Below are 10,560 nucleotides of genomic sequence, written 5' to 3' on the forward strand. Positions count from 1 at the left end.
GTGGCTATGATGAGATTGACTGTCTTATATGTAATATAACTATTGGACAAAGATATATTTAAAACCTAGCGAAGCTAAATCTTACCTCAAATTAATTAGGCTAGCTTTCAGCAGCAGTTGCATCCAGATGGCCAGTGAAAGTGTGTAACGTAACGTAGAGTGTAAGCAGCGTTGCCAACTCTCAGCTATAACATCACAGTCAGATACCGCCCAACAGTCTATGGCTCCTCCCTCATGTCTAAAATTGTCACATCCGCAACCATGCGCCCGTAACGGCAAACTAGACGACTCATAGCAGATCTCCACAAACCAATGGGTGATGTCACACATGCTCTGTCCATTATTTTTACAGTCAATGATACCAACACAGGCTTTCTGGTGTTGCAAAGAAATCTGTGACCCATCAGAATGTGTTACTGTAGTGCCACTATTAGTCTCATTTGCTGTTACAGGTCATTTAAGACCATTGTATGAAAAATGACAGAGCTTCAAGAAACATTATAAACATCTAGTGAGTAGATAAACTGCCTCTCAAAGACTGTCTCTTTGATTACCAATACCAGTTTTAATTCTGGGAGAAATGAATGTGAACATGTTGATACTGTATTCTTCTCCACTGCTAAAGTGCTCCCACAGTTGCTGTGATCAGCTTGGCTCCAAAACTTGGGATATGTATGGGCTTACTTTTTTTTTGTAGATTAATTGTTTTATAAATAAAGTTTGTCTGATTTTAAAAGCAAATGATTTGATCTTGTAATTGTATTTTTGACGTATATCCATGCCAAGTATAACAGCTATCAGTAATAGAAAATATTTCAAAAGAAGCATTACCCCTGTATGCACAGAGTTGCTGTGGTCACTTCAAACCACAAGAGGGAGTCCCCACTCCATCTAAAAACCTCATCAAGATTCCTGTTTACAAAGTGCTTTGACAGACAAGCAAGGCAGATGAGGTCAGTGAAAATAACCGACAGCTAAACAGTGGGGCCGGAAAAGCCCAAAACAAAGTAATGAGAAGACAAAATAAACACATAGTCTGTATGTACATGTATTGAATACATATTCTAAACACTAAACACACACACACACACACACACACACACACACACACACACACACACACACACACACACACATACATACATACATACATACAGTACATACAAACATACATACTGTACATATTATTTGTATAGGCTATATTTTATTAGATACACATAAACTGTATATTGTTTGCTTTTAGGGTGACAATCAACATTAAAGAGAACACCTATAGAGAATTATGTAAGGGATAATGACCTGCTTGCTCTACATTATCCCGCTTGTTACACAGCGACTTACTCTTACGTACCCTTACTCATCAATAATTTGACACAAAATATAGATTTTAAATGATTTTATTGATTTGAAATTGTCCTCTAGAGTCTAATCAGAACTGGGTCCATAGCAACAGTCTGTTATCAATAGCAGCGGTAGATAGGGCAGTGTATCGTTCAAAAATCTTCGATACTGCTTCCGATACTGTGACTTCGATACCGCTCCCTGAACTATAGTTTTTTTACATACCAGTTTTATAAAATCCCTTTTAACAAAAACCAAAACAACAAATTAAAACATTATATGTTACGATACAAATCTCTTTTCTCAGCTCCTTCACACCTTTGTGACGCACACTGTGGTCAAGTCTCTCAAAATACAACAACACACACGTGAGCCCGTCTCTGTGTGTAACGTAGTGTTTTGCCTGCATGTTTCTACGACATGTAGACAGCCAATCAGCAGCATTATTAGATCTTGCTAGAAGCATGCTGCATGCTTATTGGCTCACTGACGCTGAAGAGATTTACTCCTTAGGTATTGAAAGTGGGTATTGAATGACGAGGCCTTTTTTGATACCTAATACTAAGGAGGCAATTCGATCGGTGCCTAAAAAGTATCACACTGTAGTTTGGTACCCAGCCCTAGTGGTAGAATTCCGTAATCGAGTATTCAACAAAGCCGTGCAGTAAAAAAAATATATTACCATGTGAAATAAAGAGGATGAAACCATTTTTAAACATTTTATGTTGATGATATAACAGTAGAAAATTGTATTTGCATTGAAAAAGGAATTTTGTGTTTTGTATTTTCTGTATATTTATCTTAAGGACCCCTTTGAAAATGAGATGATTCAAGGATCTCAAGGGGTTGTTTGTGTGTGTGTGTGTGTGTGTGTGTGTGTGTGTGTGTGTGTGTGTGTGTGTGTTCGGCGTGTAGTTTTGTGTTCAGCTTCAGAAGCAGTGTGGGTCTTTAGCTGATTCTCCGTCCTCACACTTACACAGAGACACTGAAGAACCCGATGCAGACCTGATCTTAAACCTGAGCATGGGATAAAGCGGTTCAGTGAAAGTGGTGTTGAAGGTGTGGAGATGGATCAGTGTGTCAGCGGAGACTCTGTAGAAGGACAGAACGCCAGCAGGCCAGTCCACATACACTGCTACTCTGCCAGCATCAAACGATGAATGGATGCCCCGTATGTCTGTTGTTCTCTTATTGTGACAGGCGGAGTAACCATTACCAGAACAGAAGAGACCCCAGGACTTGTCGTTCTCGCCAAGACAACCCTCATCATCCTGCCCTTTCCTTTTGATTCCTTTGTATGCCACTACAATATTAACCCATCCTTTCCACTCCACCTCCCAGTAAGAGCACCCAGTCAAACCGTCTCTACACAGAACCTGCTTCCAGTGGTGAAATCGCTCTGGATGATTGGGGTAAGGCTGCTCCTCTTTTACCTCTGTCACCTTTCTGTTGTCCTCAGACAACAACAGCTTCCTGTTCACTGTGTTCGGGTCCAGCCGGAGTTCACAGGCATCTGACGGGGAGAATAAGACAACACAACAAAGATCAATTTTAGCTTAACATGTTCTGGTTAATTCATGATTCATTTGTTAATTAATCAGTTGAAGATTAACTCTGCCGAAGTGGTTGTGTTTGTTGACATTGTCAGTTTGTAAGCAGGTTATCTCAAGTTATGCTATCTGATTTGAACAAGGAAATCCTTATTTGAATCATTTACTATAATTTTGAAAAATGTGTTTGCTCAGGATGTTGTTGTGTTGATTTTCTTGCCTGTACTGAAATTTAAATGTTAATATTTATCTTTTTTTAACATGTACAAAATAAACTAAATTAAACTAAACTTAAATCTGATTATTAGTTTTTGATGCTTATCCAGACTGAACAATGCTATGTGGCCATTGATCATTTGAATTTTTTTAAAAACATGTGAGACATGGAGGCAAATCAAACCAGTACAGGTCAAATCCATTTTCACTTTCAACTTCACCATATCCATTCTGAATCTTTTTGAAGTTTTTAACAGTTTTCTTTTTCATCACTTCTTTAAGAATACGTCAGGAAAGTTCAACTCACACATGAAGGGTTTCAAGCGATGCCTTCCACCATGGTCAACACTGAGGCAGAAATGACAACAGAAGTAATGGGAAAAAAATACAGAAGGACAAATTCACACACTGTGAATTAGCTGTAACTGTACACTGATGTAACCTACCAGAGAGTGTCCAGTCTCCAGTGTGGATCCTCGAGTCCAGCAGAAAGCAGTTTCACTCCTGAGTCTCCTGGATGATTGTAGCTCAGATCCAGCTCTCTCAGATGGGAGGGGTTGGAGCTCAGAGCTGAGGCCAGAGAGACACAGCCTTCCTCTGTGACCTGACAGCCTGACAACCTATACATATAAGTATAATAGACATAAACACATGTGTTACATGACTGATGTTCTAACTAGTGACCTGTATTTTCAATTAGTTAACATAGTGACATACTGTTAATGGACGAATTTCCTCCGTTACACACAACTGACTTAGTGATCAAATTTGCATTTAAAATTCTCCATTGAATGTCATGTCATATTCATTTTATGCATCCTTACTGATATTCAAGAACAAGAGAGGTATACATTTTCACATTTATCTCTCGGCAAGAAAGCAAAGAAAATCTGGAAAATAATGTAATATTGCAACAATGAACCCCAAGTCCTCCCAACATTTAGGCCAGTGCCTTGCATGGTAGCCTGGCACCATTGATGAGTGTGATGACTGTAAGACATTGTAAATGATAAAAAGTCTTACATAAATGCAGTCCATAAATGTAAATGCAGTCCAGATGTTTGCATACATGCCTATCCACCACCCAAACCTCCACTCCATTCCTTTTCACATCACTACATACAGTAAAGGGAACACTACTTTCTGTATTGGCACTCAATGTTGGTGCTGGATGTAAATTGTGACCTGGAGAATTGTCCATTACAAACTTAATTCCTAGTGATACCAGGCTAAATCAAACATACTGTATGTGAACAGGCAAAACTTTGGATGCCTATGCAGTTGACCATAAGAGCTGCTGTTTTGATAATTAATTGAATTGGTTCATGACTACTGACCTTAGAGTTTCCAGTCTGCAGTATGGACTTTCTAGTCCAGGAGAGAGCAGCTTCACTCCAGAATCCTGCAGCTCGTTGTTACTCAGGTCCAAGTCTCTCAGACTGGAGGACTGCGAGCTGAGAACTGAGGCCAGAACTTCACAGCTTTTCTCTGACAGGTTACAGCCACTCAACCTGACGAGAAAAATACAAATCAGAAAAGTAGTACACAATGCTACTTTAATCTCTCTTCTTGAAACAATCTTTGATATAATCAACTTGTCTAGTTACATATCTTCACTGAAGGCTTTGACTCCTGGCAACAAAAAACAATCTTTCCAAAATGAATATTTTATGAAGTCAAACCAACCAAAACTCTGGATTATATGGAGCCCCTAAAGGACAACACAGTCTCACTCCCAGCACGTCAAAAACCGACGCTTGGTCAGGGGCCTTTGGCGTTTGATACTGACGCAAAAAGCGTCGGTTTTTGACGCGTTGGGAGTGAGACTGTGTTGTCCTTTAGGGGATCCATATAATCCAGAGTTTTGGTTGGTTTGACTTCATAAACTATTCATTTTGGAAAGATTGTTTTTTGTTGCCAGGAGTCAAAGCCTTCAGTGAGGATACGTAACTAGACAAGTTGATTATATCAAAGATTGTTTCAAGAAGAGAGATTTATTTTAGTTTTTATATATTTTTTTTATCATGCTTCTCATGAGCACAAGATACTTTCTGGTGGGTGCGAGAACATTTTTTTCGTGAGCACGAGATACTTATCTTGTATAGTACTTGATAAGTATCTTGTGCCCATGAGAACCCAATTTAAGGCTAGCAAAACTATGCTAACGCAGTAGCCTACTGCTAACGTTATGTGGCTAAAGTTAATATTTCACATTCACAGCATTAAATTGGTTAACAGTAACCTTATCAGTGCTCACGAGAAAGTATCTCGTGCTCACAAAATTAAGTCTTTGACAGGATATGGAAATATGGTTCCATACGGAATTGTCCGATATGAATTTAATTCCTAATGATGCTGTGCTGGGTCAAACACATCTGTGAAAATGCATAACTGTAAAAGCCTAAACACTTTGCTCAAAAGATCTGCTTCATTGGTCATGTCTTGAAATGGTTCCTGACTACTGACCGTAGAGTTTCCAGTCTACAGTGTGGACTCTGAAGTCCACCAAACAGCAGCTTTACTCCTGAATCCTGCAGGCCGTTGTTACTCAGGTCCAGCTCTCTCAGACTGGAGGACTTGGATTTAAGAATACAGGCCAGAGCTTCACAGCTTCTCTCTGACAGCTTACAGTTTCTCAGGCTGAGGCATTAGTGACAGAAGAAAAAAACAAAACAAAGAACTTCTAAAATGCTTCAATTTTATAACAAGAAAAAAGATAATAAGTTGTAGTTTAGTTATTAGTATTAGATTATCATTATGTCTGAAAGAAAGAAACAAAACACGGTCACTCACACACTTTCTTATTTACTGTGGGTAAAACCGAAAGCTTTTCAGTTATAGGAGCCATCATAAATCTGTTTTAAATCGGTTTTGCCCACAATAAATAAGTAGAGACTACTTATCTGTAAGTGCCAGTGTTTTGTTTCTTTGATTCATGATGTGCATCCCATACACTATTCAAGATTTGGAGCTGTGCAGGTGTAACATGGTTGATAATGCAGAAGTGTATAATTTTGTACTGTGGTTCGGTGTTCTGTCACTTTAAAATATGTGCGGCCGTTTTTAAGGGAATGACGCACCTTACGTTATTCCCAGTTTACAGTAACTTGCCCATGTAAGTGGTAAGTCATGTTTGTAACACAGGATATTTAATTTTTGTTCATTATATTGATGTATATGTATGTATGTACCTAGAGGAGGTCAAATATAGACAAAGACAAGGTGTAATTGTCAATTTACATTTATATGTGTGTGTGTGTGTGTGTGTGTGTGTGTGTGTGTGTGTGTGTGTGTGTGTGTGTGTGTGTGTGGTAATGAGTGTTTCCATATAGGCTATGTAGTGTCAGGGATGAATGTTCAAGAACAGTCCAGTTTGTCTGTTTCCAGAATAAAACCACTCAACTTTTGGCCTTTGGTGTCTCTCCATAACAACGCAAGATCACACCTGTTACACGCACTGCTAATTTAGATTGTATAGTATGTCTGCCCATTTATCAATGTACGTACCAGGATATTCGGGAAGATTTGACCACTTGCAGCAGCCTCAGGAGACCTTCCTCTGAAGCAGAGTATTTCCTCAAGTCAAACACATCCAGGTCTTTTTCTGATGACAGTAAGAAGAAAGCCAGAGCTGACCACTGAGCCGGAGACAGTTTGTCTGTGGAGAGACTTCCTGAACTCAGGTACTGTTGGATCTCCTCCACTAGAGAATGATCATTGAGCTCGTTCAGACAATGGAACAGGTTGATGCACCTCTCTGGAGATGGAATCCTTCTGATCTTCTTCTTGATGTATTTGACTGTTTCCTGATAGTTCTGGAAGCTGCCTCCTGATGGTGTGAGCAGTTCTTGCAAAAGGGTTTGATTGGTCTCTAGTGAGAAACCCAGGAGGAAGCGAAGAAACAAGTCCAGATGTCCATTTGGACTCTGTATGGTCATGTCTACAGCACTTTGGTAGAGTAGGTATACCTTAGATTTGTCCCTTAACAGCGGAGACCAGCAGGATCTGGACTGTGGCTCTGACAGTAGGTTGACACCGGTGTTGATGAACTGCACGTAGACATACAGAGCAGCTAGAAACTCCTGAAAGCTCAGATGGACGAAGCAGAAGACCTTTTCCTGCCACAGCCCACACTCCTCTTTAAAGATCTGTGTGAACACCCCTGAGTAGACTGAGGCTGCTGTGATATCGATGCCACACTCTCTCAGGTCGGATTCATAGAAGATCAGATTACCTTTCTGCAGCTGCTCAAAAGCCAGTTTCCCCAGAGACATGATGATCTTGCTGGTCTCGGTGTTCCAGAGTGGATCCGTCTCAGCTCCTCCACGATACTTGACATTCCCTACTTTGGACTGAACCACCAGGAAGCGGATGTACATCTCACTCAGGGTCTTTGGCAGCTCGTCTGTTGTTTGTGATCCCATTATATCTTCCAGAACTGAAGCGGTGATCCAGCAGAAAACTGGGATGTGGCACATGATGTGGAGGCTTCGTGATGTCTTGATGTGGGAGATGATTCTGCCGGCCTGTTCCTCCTCTCTCAATTTCTTCCTGAAGTACTCTTCTTTCTGTGGGTCGGTGAACCCTCGGACCTCTGTCACCATGTCAACGCACTCAGGAGGGATCTGATTGGCTGCTGCAGGTCGTGTGGTTATCCAGAGGCGAGCAGTTGGAAGCAGTTTCCCCGTGATGAGGTTTGTCAGCAGCACATCCACTGAGGTGGACTCTGTAGCATCAGTCAGGATCTCGTTGTTGCGGAAGTCCAGAGGAAGTCGGCACTCGTCCAGACCGTCAAAGATGAACACAACCTGGAACTTGTCAAAGTTGCAGATTCCTGCTTCTTTGGTCTCAGTAAAGAAGTGATGAACAAGTTCCACCAAGCTGAACTTTTTCTTTTTCAGCACATTGAGCTCTCTAAATGTGAATGGAAATGTGAACTGGATATTGTGGTTGGCTTTGTCTTCGGCCCAGTCCAGAGTGAACTTATGTGTGAGGACTGTTTTCCCTATGCCAGCCACTCCCTTTGTCAGCACTGTTCTGATTGGTTGATGATCTCTGCCAGGCAATGGTTGGAAGATGTCTTCACATTTGATCATAGTTTCTGGTCTTGATGGTTTCCTGGATGTTGTTTCAATCTGTGTGATCTCATGTTCGTCATTGACCTCTCCACTCCCTCCCTCTGCGATGAAGAGCTCTGTGTACATGTCATTCAGCAGTGTCGGGTTTCCTGCTTCAGCAATTCCCTCAAAAATACGCTGGAACTTCCCTTTTAGGTTTCTTTTGATTTTATTTTGTGACACTGCAGCAAGCGTTCCTACAAAGGAAAACAAATTTAACTGTATGGGCAATACAGTCATTTGGGGGCAAATACAGCATGCAAATGCCAGTGGGATGTTTTCTTTAATTTAATGCACACCACAATGCTCAACCATTTTACATGAACCAGATTATCCCTTGAGATTTTGGTCATCATTTACGATATCTTTTTTTTTTTTTTTTTAAACCTTGACCAACCCTGTAGGATCGTCAAATGCTTCCACCATTTTCCCATCCTATCATGTTAAACCTGTACAGACACTTACTTCTCTGCAGAGAGTCAGCCAGCTCCTCCTGCTTCATTCTCCTCAAGAAGTGCAGTGTGATCTTCAGAAGGTCCTGTCTGCTGCTTCCCCTCTGTTCTTCCTCTCCACCATCCACCTCCTCCTCCTCATCCTCCTTCTGTCTCTCTAAGCACTCTGGGTAACCTGGACTAAGAACACCGTAGAACTTCTTCAGCTCAGTCTTCACAAAAGTGATGATGTTCTCCTCTAGAAGCTGGAATAAAAAAAAAAAATCATTTTCGTGTGGAATTAATGGGTCATACCAATGTTAAGGCCCCAGTATGCAAACTAAGTCTTACAACCTGTAGCCCAATGTCATATAAAGGCAAAGGTGCATATTCCGAATACTCAAAGGCCAGACAAAAGCCTGCCATCAAGGTCACCTCCTGGCTATATCCCATTGCCTTTTAGCTATTTAAAACCCAGATATTTCCCTACAAAACTGTTGGAGACCAAAGCAGAGCTAGAAGGGACGCCAGAAACACTTAGACCATGGCAATAAAGTGTCTTTTCGGTATTTTTCAACCTGGACCCTATTTTACAACATATTGGTATCTAAGTGACTAATGACTAGTGAACAAAAATTTTTGAAATCGGTCCAACTTTGAGCAAGAACACTGTAATCAGCAGCCGCAAACCAGGTTACAATCTAATCCTATAAGGCAAATGGGCACCTTCAATTTCGTCCACTAAAAGTGCGTTTTTTGCCACTGACAGGCTCAGATTGTTATGCTTATAGTCTGACAACATTATGGAAAGGATCCCTACAGAGCTAGACCTTTTTATTAATGAGCCAGAAAACCAGAAACAGCTCCACAGCTCCAACCGACAGACTCCATTTAAAATAAACAATACTTTTAGCATGTATAGAGCCAGCATATCTCTACATGTAAATGGGTGAATTAAGGGGTTATTTCCAGCAAACCAGAGCAAGCAAGATGAACCAAGACTGCTTTTGATAGTTTTATTTTGTTTCTGTCGACTTTCATAAGGGATTTCAGGGATGTTTCATCTTAAACAAAAAGGATCTTACTATTTAACAAAAATAGTCTGGGATCATTTTCATGGCCTGTGTAAAACAAAACTTAATGTCTATCTATCATTAATTGAAAATGCATCAATGTGACAAGTGTAGCATGGAGTGTACACACCATAAATATGGAGGCCAGATCGGCTTCATTGTGCACATTGTCAGAGTGGCTGACGGTAACCTCGGCTCTCTCCTGGTTGACTCTGTGGAGAAATAGTAAATGATTCACAGATATCAACACACACTCACAAACAAACACACACACACACACACACACACACACACACACACACACATTTGATGATTCATAAGGGGAAACTTAGTTGCCAAATTAAGTCAACTAAGTGTGACACAAACTCATCTAGTCTAAGTATTGCCTTTGTCCGGTAGAGTGGTGCCTGTGTTTGAAGGCAAGAGGCGGCTTCCTAGAGCGGTCACTCTTCATAGACACAGCGCTGGGTTCAGTAGAGTCTGGTGTCTCCTGCTGGACTCTGATAGAAATACAGAAAGAATCAACATGTACAATGTCTTGTTTAATTGTGTTTACCATAGTGTTTTTTAATCGTCTATTGAACACATTTTCACCTCTGTTCTGTAGAGTGATTTCCATCTCTAAAAGTTAAGGGTTCAGCAATAGATTGGTTGCTCTTCATAGACACAGCGCTGGGTTCAGGGGAGTCTGGTTTCTCCTGCTGGACTGGGCTTTAGCAGAACACAAAGGTATGTTTTTTCTCTGATTCATGGTGAGGTTTAATGATTTCACATCTCAGCTCTGAAACGGAAAACAGCCTCATCTCACCTCTCAGCTTTGGTCTGGCTGCCA

General features: G+C 40.8%; 1 pseudogene; it reads right to left on the minus strand.

The window, feature by feature from the left end:
• Positions 1 to 2,047: 2,047 nt before the first annotated feature.
• Positions 2,048 to 9,949, minus strand: LOC116063103 (annotated as a pseudogene).
• Positions 9,950 to 10,560: the final 611 nt, after the last annotated feature.

The sequence above is a fragment of the Sander lucioperca genome, chromosome 2 (assembly GCF_008315115.2).
Source record: "Sander lucioperca isolate FBNREF2018 chromosome 2, SLUC_FBN_1.2, whole genome shotgun sequence".
Classification (NCBI taxonomy): Eukaryota; Metazoa; Chordata; class Actinopteri; order Perciformes; family Percidae; genus Sander; species Sander lucioperca.